The 23,963-nt window shown below is 40.9% G+C and overlaps 1 protein-coding gene across 1 annotated transcript in view; it reads left to right on the forward strand.

Moving 5' to 3' along the window:
- epas1b (endothelial PAS domain protein 1b) overlaps positions 1-23,963 on the forward strand; it is an 88,873-nt gene that overhangs the window by 875 nt on the left and 64,035 nt on the right. The gene's annotated exons all lie outside the window — the stretch shown is intronic.

Raw genomic sequence — 23,963 nt, forward strand, 5'->3', positions numbered from 1 at the left:
TACCTATATAGGATATATATATCGCCAAAACCAGAAAGACAGTTTCTGTCACTCTGCTGAACGCTTAGAGATAGCCCCCCCCCCCCCCCACTGTAACACTGAACAAAGTCAATTAACACTGTTCTGCTCATCTACCTCATGAAAATTTTCAATCTTACGATTACATAATTGTTATTAATATTTGACCATTGCACTGAACTGCCTTGCACTGTATTTATATTCAAATCTTAAATCTCAGACCATACTGATAATGCACTATTCCTTCCCTCTCTTCAATTGTTATTGTAGTTATTGTATTTTTTGTAAATTTCTAAATTCCATTGTATTGTTATGCTGTATACTTAACAGTATAACACTGTCCCTTCTGTTTTTACTCTTTATATGTTAAGTGAGTGTTGTACTTTGAGAGCAAAGATTAACCCAAGTCAAATTCCTTGTTTGTTTGCGCAAACCATGGCCAATACATATTACATGATACATATTTTGCTTTTTTCTCTATTTTGAATTACTGTTTGATGCAGCTTGTGTGAATCATTCCGTGCAATGGCACTCATCTTAAGGATAAACAAGCAAATATGCAAATAAAGTCCCTTTATAAAGTGAAGTAGTTCTTTTACATGAGTTGCTGATCATAGGTGAACAGTTTTGTGGGTGTTGGTGTAGTTCGGCAGTGGCTCAGGGGCAAGAGGAAGTACATTTTAGTGATCTTTTTTTTAAATAAAAAAAGAAAAGCGAACGAACGCTGTGGTTTGTCAACATTAAGCTCTAATTTCCTGCAAAGCCACATCTTAACCTCTACCCTTCTTTCAGAGGCAATCACCAATCAGTCCTGACAGTGTAGATATCAGACTGCCTAGTCAGGAATTTTCTCGAAATCTTGTATTAGCTGTACAGTATAGTGGGCTTTCCTGTAGAGGAGATTACAGCTGCTTAATCACCACTCGGAGTTCTGCTAGATCTGAAAAACTGCTGCCACATATTTGGTGATTTAATTGACAGCAGCCAAGACATTTTTTAGTCTGCTTAGTAGAGCTGGGCGACACGGAGAAAATCAAATACCGCGATATGTTTGACCAATTACATCAATATTGATTATTGTAGGGTTTACACAATGAGAGTTTTGATAAATAATCCTCAGTAACGTGGATTTAATGACTAAGTGGGTAAAGGCAAATAAAAAGAACAGCTAGAACAGTCTGGTGTGTTCAGAAAATCAAAATCTAAGACGATATCTTGTCTCGTATCACAAAATCCATATATCGATATATTGCCCAGCCCTAATGCTTAGTCAGCTGAAGCCCCACATAATGTTTGCTCCTGAAACCAGCCCGCCACACATTGATTTACATAACGCTACTCTGTGCTACAACAATATGGTTATTAATCATTGAGCCAGGGCTGAGCGATATGGAGAAAAAAAGAAATATCGCGATATTCTTGACCAAATACATCGATGTTGCGATGATATTGTAGGGTTGACGATTGCTGCTTTCAGGAAATATTTTTTACAACGGGATTTTAGATAAATAATCATCAATAATTTAGTAAACAGTTTCAAGTGAAATTTAGAGCTGGGCAATATACCGATATCATATCGATATCGTGATATGAGACTAGATATCGTCTTAGATTTTGAATATCGTAATATGGCGTAAGTGTCGTCTTTTCCTGGTTTTGAAGGCTGCATTACAGTAAAGTGATGTGATATTCTGAACTGACCAGACTGTTGTAACTGTTCTATTATTTACCTTTTACCCACTTAGTCATTATATCCACATTACTGATGATTATCAAAAGTCTCATTGTGTAAATATTTTGTGAAAGCACCAATAGTCAACACTACAATATCGTTGCGGTATCGATATCGAGGTATTTGGTCAAACATATTGTGATATTTGATTTTCTCCATATCGCCCAGCCCTAAGTGAAATTATAGAGAAAGAATAGATATTTTTTTCCCAGCTGTATACTGACTGTGTTTACATGTGTGCACACAAATAGTGTGACGTTAAAATAAATCTGCAGTTCTTCAAATGATATTCCCTCAAAAGTGTTTCACAACAGATTTTCTGAGAAAATTGAGTTAGTATGTGCTTGTTATTATCAATTTAGACAACGTCAATGTTTTCACGATATCTCGATATATGAGTTCATCACGATATGATTCCATTGAAAGACGATAAATCATCATATTGAACTATTGCCCAGCCCTACATTGAGCTTCTCGAGTCTTTTTCTTGACATATTTGAGGTCTGCCTACTTTTAAACTTCTTTGTTGTGTCGTCAGTGTGTCTTCCTGCCTTTTGGTTGTTATTGTTTATGAGGTCATGGGCCTAATCTTGTGAAATAATGCTGTCCTGGTTTCCAGCGTGTCCCAGTTTGTGTCGCCACAACAGCTTTTAGACCTGCAAAGATGAACCCATTAGTTTTCAACTTTTAAATAAATTGCCAACTATTTTGATGAAAGATTATTCGCTTTAAGCCTTTTTTTTTATGAAAAAAGCAAGAAATTCTCTGATTCCAGCTTGTTAAATGTGAATATCTTCTAGTTTCTTCTCTCCTCTGTGACAGTAAACTGAATATCTTTGAGTTGTGGATAAAAACAAGACATTTGAGGACGTCATCTCGGGCTTTGAGAAACACCGTTTGACATTTTTCGACATTTTTCACCATTTTCGGACATTTTATAGACCGAACAACTAATCCACTAATGGAGAAAATAATCCACAGATGAATCGATGAGAATAATAATCGTTAGTTGCAGCCCCATAAGTGATCACACCTGTCTAAGGGAAAGAGAATTAACACCTCACATGTAGGGCTGCACGATATTAGGAAAATATCCAATTGCGATTATTTTGACAGTGAGATTGCGATATGATTCACGATATTGGAGGGAATGATCATTTTTGTATCATTATTCTCATTTTCATTGAAGTGTGATTTTATTCTTTTTTGGGAGGATCTGTACCAAACCAAGATTTCTTTCCTGTAGTCTGTAGGATATGATTTGTAGGCCGGGACGTCTCTGCAGCACCACGATACTTTATTTTAGAATGGTTTGACACGTATTTTGCCTTTTAACAAATATTGCTCCCCCCCCCCCCCCCCCCTGCGATTTTGGATATTGCACTAGTTCATATTGCGATTTCGATAAAATTGCGATTCATTGTGCAGCCCTACTCACATGTGGAACATCTTTAATTTAATTGGCTCTTTCTTTGCAATGAGATCACAGATGTGTAATCGTGACATGGACACAAAAACAAATGGGACATTGAAATTGCGAGACTCTCGTGGATGATGAAGAACCTACTTACACACTAAGTAGGAGAGGAACATTGATTTGAATCGGCAGAGTTACGTTTGCCTGACGCCTTGGTGTCTGTCTAAGGTCCAACCCTTGTGACTCCCTTCTCTCCGGCTCTCATCTCACAATCGCTATCAGATCAGTCGCAACATGAACAGAGCAGGTATTAAGACGGAGGACAGAGACACTGGACTCTCTGTCATCGGGGCTGAAAGAGAGAACGTAACATTAAGAGGCAGAAAGTGAGAGGAGTGCAGGGCTGTGTTCAAAATCGCATGCTAGTCAAAGTATGACATAGAATTGAGTTTGTAGTGCGTTCCAACTGCACAGTACACTCTAAGAAATAAATCCGTAAAATAACAGAAACAATTCTGGCAGTTTATTAATCTGATATTGGCCAGTGATCCCATGTTCAGTAGGTAAAAAGTCACATGATTGGTGTGAACAAGTAAAGTCACATGACGGACCATGTTAAGCAGTGAATCAATCATTAATAGTCAAACACAATATAAGGACAACAATAGTAACAAACAAGCAACATATACATACCAAACATCTTTAAACCTCCTAATGTTTAGGCAGAGCAGCCTAGCCCATCATTTATTTTTTATGTTTTATTTTTTAAGGGATTGTAACAAACTTTTTTGCCCCAATTCTCTGGAATACTATATGAAGAAAATGAAGAAACTACAGCACATGGCATTCTTAATCGTTAATTTAGAAAGCAGTATGCAACACAGCCCAGGCGACGCCTTGGTGCTTCCACCGGAAAGCTATCGTGCATTTTAGATAAGGAGACCTACAAGTGTCTCTGTCAGGCTGCACATTGTGTGTGTGTGTGTGTGTGTGTGTGTGTGTGTGTGTGTGTGTGTGTGTGTGACTAGTTTCTGTCTCCTCATTTTTCCTCTGTCAGTGTGTTTGTATTACACAGTAGCACGTTGTGGTTGCTGCTGCCTTGAAGCCATAATTGCTCTGGTAAGTTGTGTAATTCACGACGGCTGCTCGGCAAACACACGGCGTGTTTGTTTGAGATGCAGCGCTTCAGATTAGTTTCATTAATATAAGTCATGTTGATATGAGAGGATGAACTCAATCGAAAGTCTTTATGCGATTGGTTGCTGTGTTTTTTTTTTTTGTTTTGTTTTTTATTACATTTTTTTTATAGACCAGAATTCCTGTCAACCAAGATCTGCCTCAACAAGAAAATGATGCTGTATGTGTATGTGAGAAATAATACACAATGTAGCACTAGACGTCCCGAAAGCGCACGGACACACACAAAAAACCCATCTTTTGGCACTTCAAGGACTCCTTATCTATGAGAAATCCTGATGCACATTAACCGAGTTTCCTCTGTCGACTGCCTTATCTTTGACGTATGAAGTTAATTACACTGTTGCCACTTTTAGAAGGGGGGGGGGGCACATCTAGGCAAACAATACTCAGGTGCAAGACAGAAAAATACTTAACTGCAGGACACAAAGTAGGTCTGCACACTGTTAGGCTTGAGAAAAACCGACTTTTTGTGGAGGCGGTGATCAGCTCACATCACTGTCTCCTGCTGGACCAACACTTTCTTTCAACTTGATTTCATCTGGCTTCACGATAAAGTAGCAAAACGTGTGCAGTGTCATCGCTTTGACACTAACCCTACACACCAATGGTAAACTGTGACAATGTCTGAACAAACATTATGTGTAAACTGTGATTTCCCCCAAAACTGTTAAAGATATTCAATCTAAATACCAGCATTTGGATGAACTTTTTGTGTATAATTTAGAACATTTGAAAACTGTAACTATTGAGAAGTCTACTTTATGCTTTAATTTCCATTTGTTGTGCTAAAAACGAACGCAAAGATGTGTCCAGTTACGAAACACATTTTTGGATTTCATAGTTTTTCTTTTAAAGCATCATTTATTTTTCTGGGAGTCACACTTTCGTGAGGAAGATCTCGTAGTTTGACAACATTGCCTTTTTAAAAGTAAAAGAGAAATGAATTGGTTAAATTAGTAATTATGTTTACTGAGGTAATAAATCAAGTGAGAAGTAGGGTCATTTTCTTCTAGACTTCTATAGAAACAGACTTCTTTTGGGAGCCAGAGTCGCCCCCTGCTGGAAATAAGAGAGTGCAGAATGTTTTTCTGTGCATACAAAACAGCGTAACACATCTACAGATAGAAGTCGGACAGGACTGTGTGTACGACTGATTTAGTGAGACACAAATAAGTGCTTATAACTGTATGTTACTACAGCTTTGACTACCGTTGATGCACGGAGCAGCCACGTTGGATTTTGAGCTCAGGCTACCCAGAGGTTGTCCTAGTTACGAGCTCTGAAATCTGAGGCCGTGTAGTCTAAATCGACGACGTTTCTTTTCCAGGATTGTTCAGGTGCCGCGGAACCTCCTCTTCCTTTGTGTTGGCGTTTTAAACTCCGGTGGATTTGTGAGGACTATGGTTAACTGCTCCTCAGATCTCTGCAGGGTAAATCCAGACAGCTAGCTAGACTATCTGTCCAATCTGAGTTTTCTGTTGCACGACTAAAACTACTTTTGGACGTACACACGTTCCACCAAAACAAGTTCCTTCTCGAGGCTATTTTGCAACAAACCGGAGCACGTTTTTCTCCCATTCCGGAATGCTGTGGGGACTAGCCAGACCTTCTTTCGCGGCGCTGTGGAGGAAGGTCTGGCAATGCGAGACTGGGGGGCGTGTTTTTGACTAAAATTAAACTTCCAAGTACAAATGGAACACACTATAACCCCAGTTAACTGTCCAGGTTGTTGTGGTCTGTCACAGCTTCAGTCAGCTTTTACCAAATGTGACACAGTACCTAGCCTAACACATCACAAGTGTTTCTCACCTTACCCTTCCACCGCTCACTACATTAAATAGCTTTATTTTTACAACCCCTGACTGATACCAGAAATAAATTGAGGGCCTGTGAGGAACCCCAGTCACTTCTTTCAACACGCGAGTCGGCTGGAAACAATGTTCAAAGGTCAGAGTCCAGGGCAGCTGCCAGGCAGATATACATTACACGACTGTGGAGAGATTGATCCATACGGGTGTATTTTCTCTCTCTTTTCAAGACCTCTTGGGTGGACTAAGAATGTGGCATCTGAAAAATATGAATTAAAATACTGTAGCTATTCTCATGGAGCCATTTATCCTACTTACTGTAGCGCTAATTAAGGATATGTGTCTTTAAAAAGCCACATTAGGAGATCAATTCACATATAAGATTGTATTTTCAAAGGAGATATAATTAGCATTTCGCACTAAGATACATAAGAAAGCATTGGAATGCTTAAAGTAATATGTGCATGACTGCATACGGGAGGAAAAATGAAAAATTGTCAGTTTTGTCTTGCATTGAAGCTTTGTTAAAAATCCCGTGTGTGTGTATTAAATTGTAAACCTTCCCTCTTTAATATGAGTCTGCACATGAAAGATGGACCTATTTACTGCCACCATCGCCGGCCTGGTGCCATCAGTTTTATCATCTTTTACCGTAACAGGTGTTGAGAAATAGTTTGCATTTCCTGTTAACAAGGTATCTTAACTCAAGGTCCACTGACTCCCATTTTCTGAAGCTTTCAACTGCATCTCACAGTCTTCCTCTGCTCTGTTGGCATGACGTGTTTTTCAAAGTGGTGGCCTCCGAGAAAACTCCCTTAGCTTAGGAAGACCGTGAGATGTGGTTGACAGCTCCTGAAAATGCAAGTAAGTGGACCTTGAGTTACTATATATTTTTCTTAACCATTTGATGCGGCTGTAAGCAGGCCAACAAAGTGCTGCCGCGAGGGACTGAACACTGAGAGGTGCATAAACGGGCTGTGACGCGCTGGAGATTGTATTGCAATGATTTATTCCTCCACACGTAAAATACAACTAGCACTGCAGTTACCAAATGTAAAATGTTATGTAACTAAATGTTACTTTGCGAGTTGAAATAAGTGCGTTAGTGCGGCGGTCAACGGAAGGTTTTCAGTGTTCCCAGGCATACCCCGTCTCTGTCAAAGCCCAAAAAACAGGTGAAGCAAACAAATGTTCTCACGATGAAAACTGCCACCACCTACAATATAAGGCTACGTTTAGACGGAAACAATCTGAAGAGAAAACGCAAAAGTGGCTTTGCGTTCTAATTTTTTATTCTGCGTTTAGACGAGCGTTATGGGGGGGATCTGCGTGCATATGGTGACGCAAAAGTGTGTGAAATGCGATCCACCATGTCCGCGCGCCTGCGTAGAACCTTTCTTCTACTTGTCTCCCTCTCCTCCTCCCGTCTCCCTCTCCTCCTCCTCTCTCCCTCTCTCCCTCTCCTCCTCCTCTCTCCCTCTCTCCCTCTCCTCCTCTCTCCCTCTCCTCCTCCTCCTCCTCCTCTCTCCTCCTCCTCCTCCTCCTCCTCCTCCTCTCTCCTCCTCCTCTCTCCCTCTCCTCTCCCTAGTAGCGCGAAGCGAACAACAAAAGCTGATAATTTAGTCTGCAGACGAGGAGGTGGAGTTATTGCTCCAAACAATACACACACACACACACACACACACACACACACACACATACACAGTGCGTTTTTACCCTTTAGATGGGAACGCGACGGTGGAGCGTTTTTAAGATTTCCACTCTGGAGGGTGGTTTCACTTTTTTGCGTTTTTAAGCCCCAAAAATACTGTCGCCATCTAAACGAAAGGCACATCTTTCGATGTTTCGTGTTTAGATGTGCCTTTCAGTCGCGAGCGTATTCGTGTAAACGGGGCCTAAGTGCACAATATATTAATCAATAAATAATACCATAAACAACATACACTGTGGCTCCCACAACAGGAAATACAAACTGAATGTCATGGCTCTTGTTTAGATAAAGCCGATGGTGTAACTGACACCAGGGTCAACAGCGATGATGGGGGCTGTAAATAGTTTCATCTTTCATGTGAAAAAAACTAGTAAGGGGACATTGAGTTAAGGTTATTTTTTGTCAAACTACGATTCCAAAGACCAAGAGTGAACTTCCACGTGCAACTTGATTTCATCTGGTTTTGCCATAAAGTAGCAGAAAGTTGGCCGTGTCATTGCTTTGACACGCCAGACTGTGAAAATGTCCGAACAAAACATGACATGTAAACCGGGATTTCCCAAAAGAAACTGTTAAAGATATTAAAACAGCCATTCAGACCAATGTAGCTTAAAATGTGTTCACTCATGTCCTCCCGATGAGTCCAGAACAAACCTTTTTCACAAATGTTGCAACATCTTTGTTGGATTGCCGTCAAAAGAAAAAACACAAATCAGAAATCAAAAAAAGGGTTCATTGCAAAGTAAGTAACATTTGCAAGGAATTTGCCTTGGTGGTTGCTGTATACATAAACAAACAAACCAAAATATTTGAACATTAATATGAAATAAACAATCAACATAGAAGAAAATATATATAAAATAGCTTTTAAACATAAGAGAAAAAAGAGGCTGAATGGATTGAGTGCAGAATGTGCAAAGATATATAGAATGTGGTCGGATCCTAATGGAGCGGCTTCCTTCTATGCATGCTGTGTTCCTGGTGCAAACGTTGAAGGATGAGTTTTAGGCACTTAAATGATCTTTAGGTTTAAAATGTCTCCTAAACACAGATCATTGCTGCTCCTTATTCTTACGTTTGCTGCTCCTTATTAAATATATAGCCTTCATTGCCATTGTTCGTGGTTGTTCAACATATGACATTTGGAGAGCTCTTCTGTTCAGTGAAAGACAAAACCAAGACATCACATACATTCAGCAGAGTTTTTCCTGCATAGAGGATTTTTTTTTTTTGGATAAAAATTTCTAAATTCTATTGTTGTTATACTGCATACTTAACAGTATATATATTTTTTTGAATATAGTTCTTACTGTCCTCTGTGTTTATTCTTTATATGTTAAGTGAGTGTTGAGAGCAAAGAGTCAAATTCCTTATTTGTTTGTGCAAACCTGACCAATAAAGCTGATTCTGATAAGGTAACACAAACTCAATACCTTTACAGTATGCAAACTGATCATGCCCCCCCTTTAAAAAAAAGTCCATTCTAAGGCAGGAAAAACCCTGATTCAGGACATGATTTAAATACATCTGCTACTGCGTCTTTGTGTCCTCCTCGGTTGTGCAAACTCCTAAAATGAGAGGGGAGGGAGAGGGAGGAGAACTAGTTGCCAAAAACAAGACGGAGAGAACAGAAAAGGGAGGACAGAAAGCTGTGAAACAAAGTCAGCTGGGCTTGGAGGTGATATAGCGATGAACACACGTCAATAAGCAGAGTGAAGCGAGACGAGTACAGAGAGAGAGAGAAGCAGGTCTGACATGGTGTCGGACGGTTCAGGCCTGTCAACTCAGCGCTTCACACCGTCGCAGCACTCTGCAGCGAGCCCTGGCCCGGTTGGCACGGCGCCGCCATGCCTCTTTTGTGTGCTAACCCCCCCCCCCCCCCCCACCCCCCCGGCCTCCCGACCCTACCCAAACATCACGCCACTTAGCGCAGCCGCTCAACCTGCCCTCTGAAAGATGGAGGAATGCAGCGAGAGGCGGAGAGAGTAAAGCCAAAATGTCTGCAAGTGGAATGAGTGGATATATTGCCTCTTGAAGACAGCAAAATACATTTTTAGAGATGTATTGAGTTAAGTGAATTAACTCAAGTACTTTGCTTCATTACAGTTTTAAGTTTGTGCATTTTTCCTCTGTATTGCAACAAAACATATTGTACTACTACACTTATCTGACAGCTGTGGTTACTTATTACTTTGCAGATTCATGCTTTTATGGGATATGATTTTTTTTTTTTTTTTTTTTTTTATAAAATAAATTCTGAAAGTGTCTTTTGTGGTTCAAGTCTTAAGCAGTGAACTGTTATTATAGTTGTATATGTTATTTTTTTTTAGGGCTGCAAAGAACAATTATTCTCATAATTATTCAATTAAATACATTTATTTGATTCAATGGCTGAAATGTTTTAGTCTAAAATATCAGAAAATAGTACCCCAAAAGAGCCTCAGGTGACCTCTTCAACAGCCTGAAGGAATGAATGTATTCAACCATGTACCGTGCCTCATACTGGCTCCTCTCTGGTGAGTAATCAGTGTGTTTTTAGTGGCTGTTGTGGACACGGAATTTCCCAAAACCATTGTCCCGGATCATTTTGGGGAAAAAGGCTTTAGGTCTACATGACGCATCGGGAAGCTGAACCTTGAACACTGACGTTGCACTTTTGGTTTGATAACTTACAAGGAATTCTTGCCCTGTAAAGATTCCCGGCCCTGACCCGACCTGGACTTTGTGACAGATAAATATAAGGACCGAATGTATTACTTTCCTTAAAAAACAAACACACAAACTTTAATTAACACGGATTGAGCTAAAAAAAAAAAAAAAAAAATCAGATTTTTATCTATGTTTTTGATTGATTTAAAAAAAAATTTTATTAAAGTTTATTTAGATAGGGACCGATACAAAAACAGACTGTAGACAAAATGAAACAATCATCTGTTGTATGTATCATGAAGCTAATTCACGAGGGCTTTTGGTTTTGGTTAAAAATAAAAATACAGTAACATTATTGAAAATAAGAGAGATGAAATGAAAAAGGAAAGAAAGTATACAGAGCGAGCACAGTGTAAAAACTAAATATGAGAGCTATATTGTTTCTGAATTTTTTATTTTAATTTTTTCATAATGTTGGGATACATTTCAAATGGTCTGGCAGAGAGTTTCATCATTTTGCCCCCTTTACTGAAAGGACAGTTTGGGCAAACAGTGTTCTTTACGGAAAGGGATACTACAATTGCCTTTTAACGCTGCTCGGGTGGTGGATCGGGTACCACTTTGCTGTCTTGTTATTGTTTTGTAAAGGGGTGGGGGAGCAGCGTTATTTAGGCATTTAAAAGGCATGTAAAAGAAAACAGAAAGGGTCATACAGAAAATATTACACAAAACGGAAAGCATATCGAGATGCATGAATGACAAACGCTTGATTATTAAATTTTTTTGACGTGTCCGGAAAAAAAAAGGAGTGGTAAGAATGAAAACAAACCGGCAGCAACATAAGAAGCCACTTCAGTCTGTTTGTCAGTTTTTGAATGAGTCACTCGGCAAGTAAGAATCTGTCTCTGTGCTTCGAGACTCCGCTGTTTGGGGTTTTTTAAAGCTCTTATTTAGCGTGTAAACACGTAAGAGGAAGATGGGCGACCGAAGCACAGGGAGACAAATACAAACGGGGCTAAAACGGAGTGAGAGACTTTGTGTTATTTAGTACAGACGTGGTAGAGATACAGAGGCTTCCCAGCTGTGTGGGTAGTTTGGTTTTGTGATTTTCATTGTGATTTAGTTCTCTGTGGAAAGATGAACAGCCGAGGCCGTTCGAAGAGTTAATGACTGACTTTAGGTTTTAAGCTGAGCCAGCTGCTACTCGTGGTGGACTTTATACTTTCAGATGTGTAGATTCAGACCGGCAGCTGTTTACCACATCGCTGCTGAGAGCACTACCAGTGAGTAGAGTGACGGACAGAGTAGGGCTGCACGATACGAGGAAAATATCTAATTGCGATTTGTTTGAAAGACAGTAAAATGATTATAGTGTGTTTTCTTTTTGCGAGGACCTGTACCTAACACAGATTTTTTTTCTGTAGGATACGATTTCTGTAGTGTACTGTAGGACGTCTCTGCAGCACCATGATACTTAATTCAGAATGGTTTGACACAAATTTTGCCTTTAACAAATATTGCACCCCCCTGCGATTTGGATATTGCACTAGTCTATGTTGCAATTTCGATACTATTGCGATTAATTGTGCAGCCCTAGGACCGAGCAATCATACCAGATGTAAAGGCTAATAAAGGGGTTTTCAGTGATCGCCACTTTCAGCAACTTTCCGTACTGTATTGCCTGACGATGCCTGCTTATCGAATGAGGATTATTGTTTTAGTTTTTTGCTGCTTTTTACTGAAAAATCTAGGGCTGGGTATTACTAAAAGATTTATGATACTAATACCAATATGGTGTTTGGTGTTTTAAGCCCCCAACGTCGCCTTCCAGGCAGCGCGGCAATGGTTATGTTTAGGGTTAAACATACAATATGTAACTTTCCGCCGCTAGGGGTCTCTCAACCAAAACAATGGATGGCAAACACGGACTTTTGATGACGTTGGGAAGTTGCTTGGAATTATGGGAGGTTTTTGTGTTAAACACCTTCGCTGGTTAGAATGCATCTGTACCCAAGTTTATTCATGTTACGTTTAGTAACGTTTATTCATGATATTCTAATAAAATAGCTGCAGTTTCCCCAACATAATAACGTTTTTCTTGATTCAATTTTTAGCTAGTGAGCCAGCAAGCTAACATTAGCCAGCAGCTAAAACACAAAATATTTCACATATAAATGTCACCTTTTGGATGGTTTCAACACCGGGGCGGACGGGGTTTGTTGTAACGCTAGCTAGCTACTCAACGAGGCTGAGAGACGGGTGTTGGTGGGGATTGCCGGGGGAATCTTTACAACGGCGAGGACGTTCGATAGCCGTTGTGCAGCAGCAGAACATCTCCCAGCTGCCCGAAATGATCTCCCCTTCACTTTTCTGTAATCTTAACTTTTCGTTTTGGTGTTTAACCCACCTTTTGTCGGGTTAATTTAGCTAACCGTAAAGACAGCTAAATGCGCAGGGAGGAGATTTTCGGCACGGACACCGGTAGCACCAGGGGGCCGTGTTTTGATGGAAGTTAGGAGTCACTAGAGGGTGACAATTTTATAAAACAAAAATAAATTGCAACTTTACACATTTTGGCATAGATCTTATTTATTTTTCAGCTCCTACTACGTGAGCCCCGTCTCTGTGTAACGTAGAGTTTTTCCTACGTGTCTCTACGGCGTTAGACAGCCAATCACAGACTTTATAAGATCTTGGTAGAAGAATGCTGCGTGCTTATTGGCTCACTGATGCAGATGAGATTGACTCCTTAGGTATTTAATTAAGTAATTAATTAAGCAATTGGGTATTGAATGTTGAGGCATTTTTCCATACTAAATACTTTAGAGGCAATTCGGTCGGTGCCTAGAAAGTAATGATTTCTATACCCAGCCCTGGAATAATCAGAGATTTCTTTATAAAAAGGAGCAGATACTGCAGTTTTTATGTTGTTCTGTTTCCAAAATGTGTTGTTTCCTGCTGCCAGAAGATGCTGATTACCGCTGACAGTAATGAGTATTTAATTACTTCCTTATTTTCATGCCGTAGGCAAGGTCTTCCTGCAACATTTACAGCTCAAGGAATTGAAGAAAAATTTGACAAAAGCAAATAAGCTCCTGATTACTTGTCAAAGCAAGTTTAAAAACTGTTGAAAATCCTTTGCAGTTTTGATATTTTTGTTTAATCCAATTTCATCCAGCCGGTCCTCACCCAGAAAATGGCTGTATGGGTCGATTGTGCAAGCAGCTCATAACGATCCACAAGTATCTTGTTTTTGTTAGGCGGCAAGCTCTCGACAGAGACAGCAATCAAATATTGCGACAGCAAACAAGGTTTTAGGAAATGATCGTGGGCGGGGTTACAAAATGTAAGTCTCTTGGGTGAAAGTCCTGTGTAGTTTGACCCGTCCACCACCCCAACCTGAGTCCTTATGCGGGTTTTCTGTCCGTAATACTATTTGCTACCATTGTCGCTCTTAATACTACGTCATCTTACAGTGCTGTGGTCGAGCTGTTATTGTGCCTGGTGCATTCCATACAGACCATAGACTGTTAATATTAATGGACAAAGCATCCGGTTCGGTGAAGTACTGCAAATGCGGAAGTGCCTTAAACCTGCATTCTATCTGAATTCCAGCAGGGGGCGACACGTGCGGTTGCAAAAGGAGGTCGGTTTCTGTAGAAGTCTCTGAGAAAGTGACGCACTTCTCACTTGATTTATTACCTCAGTAAACATTTTCATAATGAGTTTCTGGTCTCAATCGCTAGTTTTAAGTCTTCTGCAACACAGAATGATTTTTGAATAATGGTCTCGATTTTAAAATCGACGATAAAGCAGGGGGTGTTTTAGGGCGTGGCTATGATGTGATTGACAGTTCACGACCTGTCTTATATGTAATATAACTATGGGACAAAGATATATTTAAAAACTAGCAAAGCTAAATCTTACCTCGAATTATGTAGGCTAGTAGAGCTGGGCAATATATCGATATTATGACGATATCGTGATATGAGACTAGATATCGTCTTAGATTTTGGATATCGTAATATGGCATAAGTGTTGTCTTTTCCTGGTTTTAAAGGCTGCATTACAGTAAAGTGATGTCTGAACTCACCAGACTGTTGTAACTGTTCTATTATTTGCCTTTACCCACTTAGACATTATGTCCACATTACTGATGATTATCAAAAATGTCATTGTGTAAATATTTTGTGAAAGCAACACTAGTCAACGCTACAATATTGTTGCGGTATCGATATTGAGGTATTTGGTCAAAAATATTGTGATATTTGATTTTCTCCATATCGCCCAGCCTTATAGGCTAGCTTTCAGCTACAGTTGCATCCAGATTGCCAGTGAAAGTGTGTAAGATAGCAGCATTTCCAACTCTCAGCTAACGTCACAGTCAGATAGCGCCCAATAGACTATGGCTCCTCCCTCTCGTCTAAAATCGTCACATCCGCAACCAAGATGGCTGCGCCCGTAACGGCAAACTCGACGACTCATAGCAGATCTCCACAAACCAATGGGTGATGTCACACATGCTCTGTCCATTAATATTAACAGTCAATGATACCGACGCTAAAGGGGGATTTTTGCGTCTGTATCTGACGCTGAGAGCCACTCGCCAAGCGTCAGTATTTTATGTGTTGGGAGTGAGAACGGGTTGGCTGTAAAGTCCCTTTTGGCCCTTGGGCCCCCTCACCGTGAGGAAAAACAGCAGAGGAGGTCTGGGAAACCTTTCTTTGCATCTTTCCATTGTTATTTTTATCTCACTCATTCTCATCCGCCCACTCTTCCTCCTGCTTTCTGTCTTTGTGTTGTTTTTTTCTTCTGTGTCTTTGCTCATATCACATTCTCTCATATTTATCCTTGCTTCCCAGCTGGGCTCTCTGCCTCTCCCCGCTCACTTTGTTGTAGTTGCCCCCCCCCCCGCCCCTTTGCCTCCATGTTTGAGGTCATTTGACCAGGACTATAAAGTATGTTCCCCTCTCTCCCCTCCTTCAGAACTCTGTCTCCTTGCCGTTTCCTATTTCCTGTCCGCCAGCTCCCCTTCTTCTTCTTCCTCTGCTACCAAAATGGCTTCCTGAACCACTGTTTGTCGCCTGGCTCAGCTCCAGGTCCTCCCAGACTCCTTCAGGTTGAAGTCCAGCTTCCCTGAAGTCAGGTCAAGTTCTCTCATTTTTCCAGCTTGTTAAATATGAATATGTTCTAGTTTCTTCACTCCTCTGTGACAGTAAACCGAACATCTTTGAGTTGTGGACAAAACAAGACATTTGAGGACGTCCTCTTGGGCTTTTGGAAACCAACCTGTTCTCACCCCCAACTTGTCAAATACTGGCGCTTGGTCAGTGGCTCTCAGTGTCAGATACCAACGTAAATATCCCCCTTTAGCGTATGGAACGTACCGGGCAGAGCAGCAGCTCGACTGCGGCGCTGTCAGATAAAGTAGTATTAAGAGCGACAACGGTAACGAGTAGTATGAAAGATGGAAAATCTGCACGAGGACGTTGTTGTCGGTTATTGTCAGTTGGTGGATGGGTCAAACAACACAGGACTTTCACCCTGGAGACATAGGGTTCATGTCCTGTTCTTTTGTTCCGCTTGTCACTGAAACGTACATTTTGTAACCCCACCCAGCAACTTTTCCTAAACCTAACTGTCCCGTTCTTGTGCCGCACGTCATTTAAACGTACCTCCCGACCCAGAGCGTCAAGAAGTGACGCCAAGAGTCCCGACCAAGTGTGTCTAAATATGACGCCAAGGGACCACACATGTCAAACTCAAGGCCCGCGGGCCAAATCTGGCCCTTTGCAAAGTTTGATCTGGCCCCCATATCATTTTAGATTCACAATAAATTTTGGACCGACTAGTTTTTGTCACTTTTTATAAAGTTTTGGGTGCTTTTGACCCTTTTCTGTCATTTTTGGCATTTTCTTTTTTGGATTTTTGTAGACCAAACTGAGATGTTTGACTTTTTCGATGACATAATAATAATACTTTTTTTTTTTTATGGGTGCCTTCCATAGCACTCAAGGACACCTTACAGTTAAAACAAGCAAAAATACAGTTAAAAAGGCAAATATATTTAAATTAAAACAAACATTTAAAAGATTGAGATAGAAAATTAAAATAAAGCGTCCTATCCATTATTTTGATGGAGAGTGGAGTCGTGGGGTAGGCCTTTTCGGAAATTGGATAGCGGGACGGAGTTCCAAAGATTAGGAGCAAAATGGCTGAAGGCTCTAAACCCCATTGTGGACAGGCGGGCAGAAGGAGTGAAAAGCAGTGAGGAAGAGGAGGATCGGAGTGTTCGGGATGGAGTATAGGGCTGAAGGAGTTCAGAGAGGTATGGAGGAGCGAGATTATGGAGGGCTATAAAGCAATACATGTCTGGCCTTTGGTGTGATTCTCATTTTCAAGTGTGGCCCTTAGGGAAGCTGAGTTTGACTCGATGCTTTTTTGCAGTGGCACCGTCTGGCAGAAATGCCAATTAACCAGAGCACGTTTTTCTCCCATCCCAGAACGCTGTGTGGATTAGCCAGACCCTCCTCCGCAGCGCGGTGGAGGAAGATCTGGCAATGCGAGACTATGTAAAGTGTGTCCGTGTTGAAAGGAAGTCTAAAGAGCTGTCTGTCCCCTCTGTGTGTTGAAAGCTTTCTCCTTCGGCCTCATTTTCAACCATTTTGGACAATCTCGCTCTGCAAAAGTGAATTTGTGACTCTTACAAGCATTGAAAGCACACCTGAGCTGAGAGGAGCTGAAAGCCAGACACCGCTGCCTGCCTCAGAGCTTGTTTTCTACGTTCGGCTGAAGCTTTCTGGAAAAACATTATGAACACACTGATGTCCCAAGATACAGGAGATAGTCCATCTGGGTAAACATTCAACCTCGACTTGTTGTACTTTACGTTTGCATAGATGTTAGCTAACATACAAAAAACTTGAGTATCACTCACCGACTTTGACTTTTCTTTACTTGTGTTGCAAATTGTAAACTGGTACGGTGACAAAGTGAAAAATGGCACGAGGCTCGCATTCCTTTCTCTTTAAGTCTCTGTAATCCTTTTCTACAGATTACCCTTAGTCATTGCTTTTCAGTTTGCATTTCAGGACACAGAAAACTAATGAAATGCAGCTTTCTCTTTCTCTCTTTCACCTCAGTCATCACATCTCTCTCTGTCCTAAAACACAAGTGCAGTACGAAGTCGGTTTTTAAAAGAAAACTTGCTTTTATCACTAGAAGGAACGCACAAACGGAATGTTCCTTCATACAGGAAGTGCACTACAACGCTCCTGCAAATAAAAACCAAAACTTATTGTTTAGGGCTCATCGGCCCGTTTTTTGGCAGTTTGCAGATTATCTGTATCTGCGTTTTATTTGCCCGATATCCTATTAAGTTAATGATTTAGAAAGTGTGCTTCTTTGGCTCAGCTACAGCTCTGTGTCTGTCCCTCTGCTTCGGTTTCACTCGCCACTGAGTCTGACTTAATGTCCCCCCGCCCACAACACTATCTGTCATCTGGGTATTATGTTGAAAGTTTCAAAATGTATTAAATACTTGGTTAAAGCGTTTAAACAAAGTTTTGAGTTGGAGTTTGTAACGTTCCAAAATCTTAAAGCTTTGTTGCGTAACTTCTTGATATTAATAAACGTCCGTTACATTCAAGCCGTTGCCAAATGAGTTGCTACAAAGCTGATTTAGACACAACTCTCTCTGTATCTCTCAGTATGACTATGTTCAGAAGATTGTGGCGTCCGGTGACTTTCCCGCGCAGAAACTCAAGTGAAAATAACGACCTCTTCTGAAGAGTCCATCATGTGTTTTTAATCCTCCGTGTCCTCCTTGGCTACTAGCAGCTGCGTGGAGGAGGGGCGGGGAGGCAGTTTTGTTGTCATTACTTAGAATTCCTCATAGGGGAGACAGAAACTACGCGCTACAGCTTTCATTTTGACTTAAAGATTTTCATTTTCATTAAAATGCATATCGGTTCATTATATCGGTTATCGGTTTCATTAACTACTAATAAATGGTATCGGTATCGTCCTTGAAAAACCAGTATCAGTCGATCCCTAATGAGGTTTCCCCAGAGAAGTTTGTCTTTAAACTGGTATTGTTCCCACCGTTGAGTGCTCCAAGGTTGTTGTTGTGGTGGTTGTTGTTGTTTTGTTTTTTTACACTCATCAGAACACAAATACACATTAAGTAGACATAGGAGAAACAATATACTTAAAGTATAAGGAATAGAAAAAATAGAATTAGCAACAACAACAACAACAATAATAGTAATAAAACACATATTTACACAATAAACACGTTTTTTATATATATATATATATATATATATATATATATATATATATATATATATATATATATATATATATATATATATATATATATATATATTAGACAGAATGGGATAAACACAAGTTATGTTAAACTCATTGTAATGAAGATGTGTGATACTTAAATAAATACTATCACATTATAAATAATACTGTGACAGTTATGATATTGTTTTTCCATATACTGTATAGCCGACCCCCTAGATTTAGGAATGTTTACGTCATTTCAGATGCACACTTGTGGTTGTTGAAGCTTCATTTTTTTGGCATCTACTGTATTGAGGTAAATAATGAAATTGTTATGATTTTGTTTTGTGGTCATAATGCGGAGACCTATGTACACCTATGCACATTTTATTAGTGCTGGAGTTGATTCATCTTGCGTAAAAGCTGTTCATTTTATGTCTCTTACATTTCTTTATTCGGTCCCGTCTCCTTGCCTGTTAAAAGGGTCAGTTCACCAAAGTTATAAAACATTTTTTCTCACTTGCCCTTATATATCCGTACAGATAGTCAGTCAGTTATATTTTTGTTCTTCAATTTTGAGATATCGGTGAGATAAATAAGACTCCTAATATACATTAGAATATAAAAACATGATACCAAAGAGAAAGAACTCAAACTTCATCATGACAGTAAGTAACTGGGAAACTGTTTACGAGTCAAATAAAACCTATAATATCTGCATGGCATACATACAACTCAATTCTATGCTATATTTTAATTACCCACAGTGCCAGTTTAAGTCTCAGCCCTGCAGCTTGTTTGGTATTCTGACGGAGGGTCGCTGTGTGGTCAGCCAAGCTCCCTCACACCACCTGTGCTCTCTCTCTCTCTCTCTCTCTCTCTCTCTCTCTCTCTCTCTCTCTCTCTCTCTACATCTGTCTACATCTGTCTCCATCTTCCTCTCTCTACTCTCTCTGTCCGTCTGTCTCTTATTCTTTCTCTTTACTCTCTTCCTCACCCTCTCGCTCTGTCTCTCTTCTTCTCTCTCTCTGTCTGTCTCTTCTTTCTGTCACTCTCCCTCTCTTTTTCTCTCTCCTTGTCTCTCTGTCTCTCTTTCCCTCTCTTTCCCTCTCTTTCCCTCTCTGTCTCTTTCTCTCTCTCTAACCCCTCTTTTCTCAGGAGTTGATGTGATTTATTAAGTGTATATGTATATTTATTGGCCTGTTTTGAAAAGAGATTATTTTGTAAATAATGAGTTGGAACATTAATTGAATAAAGTTCCTTTAAAAATCTCTCTCTCTCCCTCTCCTTCTCTCCCTGTCTCTCTCCCTCTCCTTCTCTCCCTGTCTCTCTCCCTCTCCTTCTCTCCCTGTCTCTCTCCCTCTCCTTCTCTCTCTCTCCCTCTCCTTCTCTCCCTGTCTCTCTCCCTCTCTCTCTCTCTCCCTCTCCTTCTCTCCCTGTCTCCCTCTCTCTCTCTCTCTCTCTCCTCTCTGTGCCTCTTTCAATCAGCTAGTCTAACCCAACCATCAGCGTGGCGTGGGCGGGTTGGTTTGTTTGTGCCAGAAAGTGTGTGTGTGTGTGTGTGTGTGTGTGTGTGCGCGCCTCTCTTTCATGGACTATCAGAATCATCAGCAATCTCCTGCATCGTTCTTCCCCTGATTGAGCTGAAGTCGGGGCCCCTGTCTGGGATAGCTGTTTGTTCGGCCGTGTGTGTGTGTGTGTGTGTGTGTGTGTGGCTGTGCTTCCAGAACTCTATGTTCCTCAGGATCACAGATTAGCCAATACTGTATTGTTGCTCTGTGTTTGTGCTCGACTAGGCGCCACAACTACAGGAAGACCCACCGTAAGCAAGGAAAGGTGTGTGTGTGTGTGTGTGTGTGTGTGCCTTCTACAGTAATAGCAAAAGATAAATGTATCATTATATTTTTGCGCAGAAGGCGGAACGTAGATTTTGTCTCCCGTTACTTCCATTAGAAGCGCATTAGGAAAGAGGAGGAATGATTACAGCGAGCAAAACGTGTTTAGTTGTTCATAAGGGCAGCTAACTATTGTTTTAAAGTGGACTACAGTGTTTCCTCCCTCCGTGTTTCAGGTTCATTGTCTTATAACAAAAATGAACGAATTATTTGAAGATCAACTTCGACTTTTTTTAAACTGGCAGACTGTTCCTTTAAGACCGAGTTAAGGCGCGGTCAGATGTTCAGGCTTCAGTCGGCGTCAGTGAAATCTGTAAAATCTTGAAAGTGATCAGAAGTAAATGATCTGTGGAGAGCCGTTATGAACTCGCAGTACCTTTGCCTGGCCCACACACACACACACACACACACACACACACACACACACACACACACACACACACACACACCTGCTCTGGTTGCAGCATCTGTTTCTGAAGCATCTTTTGTTATCACAACACTCACATGGAGTTAATGTGGGGGCTGTGTTTCTGTAAATGTGTTTGTGTTTGAGAGTTAATGTTTGTGTGTGTTTTGCGTGTATGCATGTTGCATGACAAAGCTGACCATTCATTTTGAACCTGAGTTAACCGTTTGCATGCAAGATGACAAAAAACTGTGAGTGTAAAGAAATACAAATGACTCTTCTTAAATAAAGTATAGTGTTTCCATGTCACCTTACAGCTCGCATGGGAAAGCCAATTTTCTTACATTAGTACACCAGCTCTGATAATCTGTTCACATGCAGATGGGAACAGATGAAGCGCTGCTGCAGGGGAAAGCTGTGTTAACGGTCTCATTACTGCCAGCAAGAGAGAGGAACACACACCATACGTCCCCTCTGTGTTGCTTTTTCTCTCTTTGCTCTGTGAAGATTTGGACCGAGTGCGAGAGCCGAGCGGGACCAGGAGCTTTCATTTGTTTGTGTCGTGTATGTGCACATGTTGAACGTCCTCGGGGCCTTCACCAACAAGTTAATCACAGAGAGAGAAAGAGAAGTGATTGAAAAAGCCTGAGGGTGTGAAGACATTAGAAAAGAAAAATGAATGTGCGCTGAGAGCGGGGAGGCCAGTTGCTGTCGCAGCGTCTTCACTGGGGAATAGAAAAAGGGAAAGTCGGTTTACTTTGCCCAGGAGCTAAACAAAGCGGGCTTCAGGTAGAATCTGGCTCAGCTGCATTATTCAAATCTGTGGCAGCCTGTTGAGCGGGCAGGGGGGCGGATGATGTTGATTGATGATTGCAAAAGCAGCATTATAGATATAATAATAATAATGTGTGTTATTATAATGTGTGTGTGTGTGTGTGTGTGTGTGTGTGTGTGTGTGTGTGTCGCTGTGGTCTAGAGTGACAGCGTTACTTCTGTCACAGAGGTTTCAGAATGCCAGGTATGTGTTTTCTACGTGTGTGTCTCTCTCTATCTCTCTCTCTCTCTCGCTCTATCTCTCTATCTATCTATCAATCTATCCATCTTTTAATAATCTATCCATTGATCAGTGATGGAACAATGTAACAATGCTCTGTTTCCGAATTATAGCAGCATTATTGGAAAAAAATACTTGAAGTATAGACATAACATTGTACTGGTTGTGCAGTAGAATGTCCTCTGTGACTGGTATATGACTATATATGACATCATTAGATTAATACTCATGCTTCCACAAGCTAAGGGTTGTGTATCGCTAATAATAATATGACTAGACAATAAATAGAGTATTAGTATTAGTATTATAAGTACATAAAACCATGTGAGGAATTTAGAGGGGAAATGTATCTTCGGTAGATCTACTAACAACCCATGGACATCTGAAACGTGACACGGAGCTCCAGGTAGACTCCCCGTTTCTATAAGGAGCCAGAAAAGTTGTTGTATTTAAAAGCCGATCACATGTTTATTTATGTAAAGTAACAGCAAATTAACTGTTTGAGAAATGTAGTGGAGTAAAAAGTATGATAGGTCCCTCTGAAGTACAAGTATAAAAGTAGCAGGAAATGTAGTCTGGCATTGCCAGACCTTCCTCCACAGCTCTGCGGAGGAGGGTCTGGCTAGTCTACACAACATTCCGGGATGGGAGAAAAACGTGCTCTGGTTTATTGGCATTTCTATAAACCAATCACAATCGTCCTGGGCGGCGCTAAGTGCCAGACATAGCCACGGTGCCGCTGCAAAATAGTCTCAGGAAGGAACATATTTTTGTGGAACAAAAGTTGTATTAGTCGTGCAACAGGAAACTAACTATAGTTAGTCTATATCGACGACGTTTCACTTCCAGTATTGTTCCTCATTTTGGCCAGATATCCGTTACCTTCCGCTTTCTTTGTGTTGTAATTTTAAACTCCGGAGGATTTCTGAGGACTATGGTTAACTGCTCCTCAGATCTCTGCAGGGTAAATCCAGACAGCTAGCTAGACTATCTGTCCAATCGGAGTTTTCTGTTACACGACTAAAACAACTTTCGACGTACACGTTTCACCAAAACAAGTTCCTTCCCGAGGCTATTTTGCAGCAGCACCGTTGTTCCGTCCGGCGCTTAGCACCGCCCCAGACGATTGTGATTGGTTTAAAGAAATGGCAATAAACCAGAGCGCGTTTTTCTTCTATGCCGGAATGCTGTCTGGACTAGCCAGACCTTCCTTTGCAGCTCTCTGGAGGAAGGTCTGGCAATGCGAGACTGAGGAGCAGTTAACCATAGTCCTCATAAATCGACTGGAGTTTAGAACACCAACACAAAGAAAGCGGAAGGTGACGGACATCCGGCCGAAAAAAACGTTGATATGGACTATAGAAAATACAAAAAGTACAACAATGCTGTCCGTCTTCCTGTTACTAACGTCTAAATCTCCGACCAACAGCCTCTATGAAAAGCTACAATAAGGAAAGCAAATGCAGCATTATGAGCACAAACAAACATCTGGGCAGGCTGCAGGTTGACTTCTGATGTCCTTTTAGGGTGACTCATGCAATGTTTGCACGAGTGCAGGTTCAGGATGATGAAAATAGCTGGCAACCCGCATCGCCCAGGCTCAGGTTGCTATTCTCACAGATCTAAAAGCAGCAGTCGAGATGTGCCAATGAATCGGAGCAGAACTAAGAATGTTATCTCTGCTTTGACATAATTTTCTGGCGCGAACAGAAACCGGAGCAGTGTCTCTTGTCAGCTTTTTAATCCAGCAGCTTCAACTTTGCCGTGTTTGATTCGTG

Source organism: Sander vitreus, chromosome 17, assembly GCF_031162955.1.
Source record: "Sander vitreus isolate 19-12246 chromosome 17, sanVit1, whole genome shotgun sequence".
Lineage (NCBI taxonomy): Eukaryota > Metazoa > Chordata > Actinopteri > Perciformes > Percidae > Sander > Sander vitreus.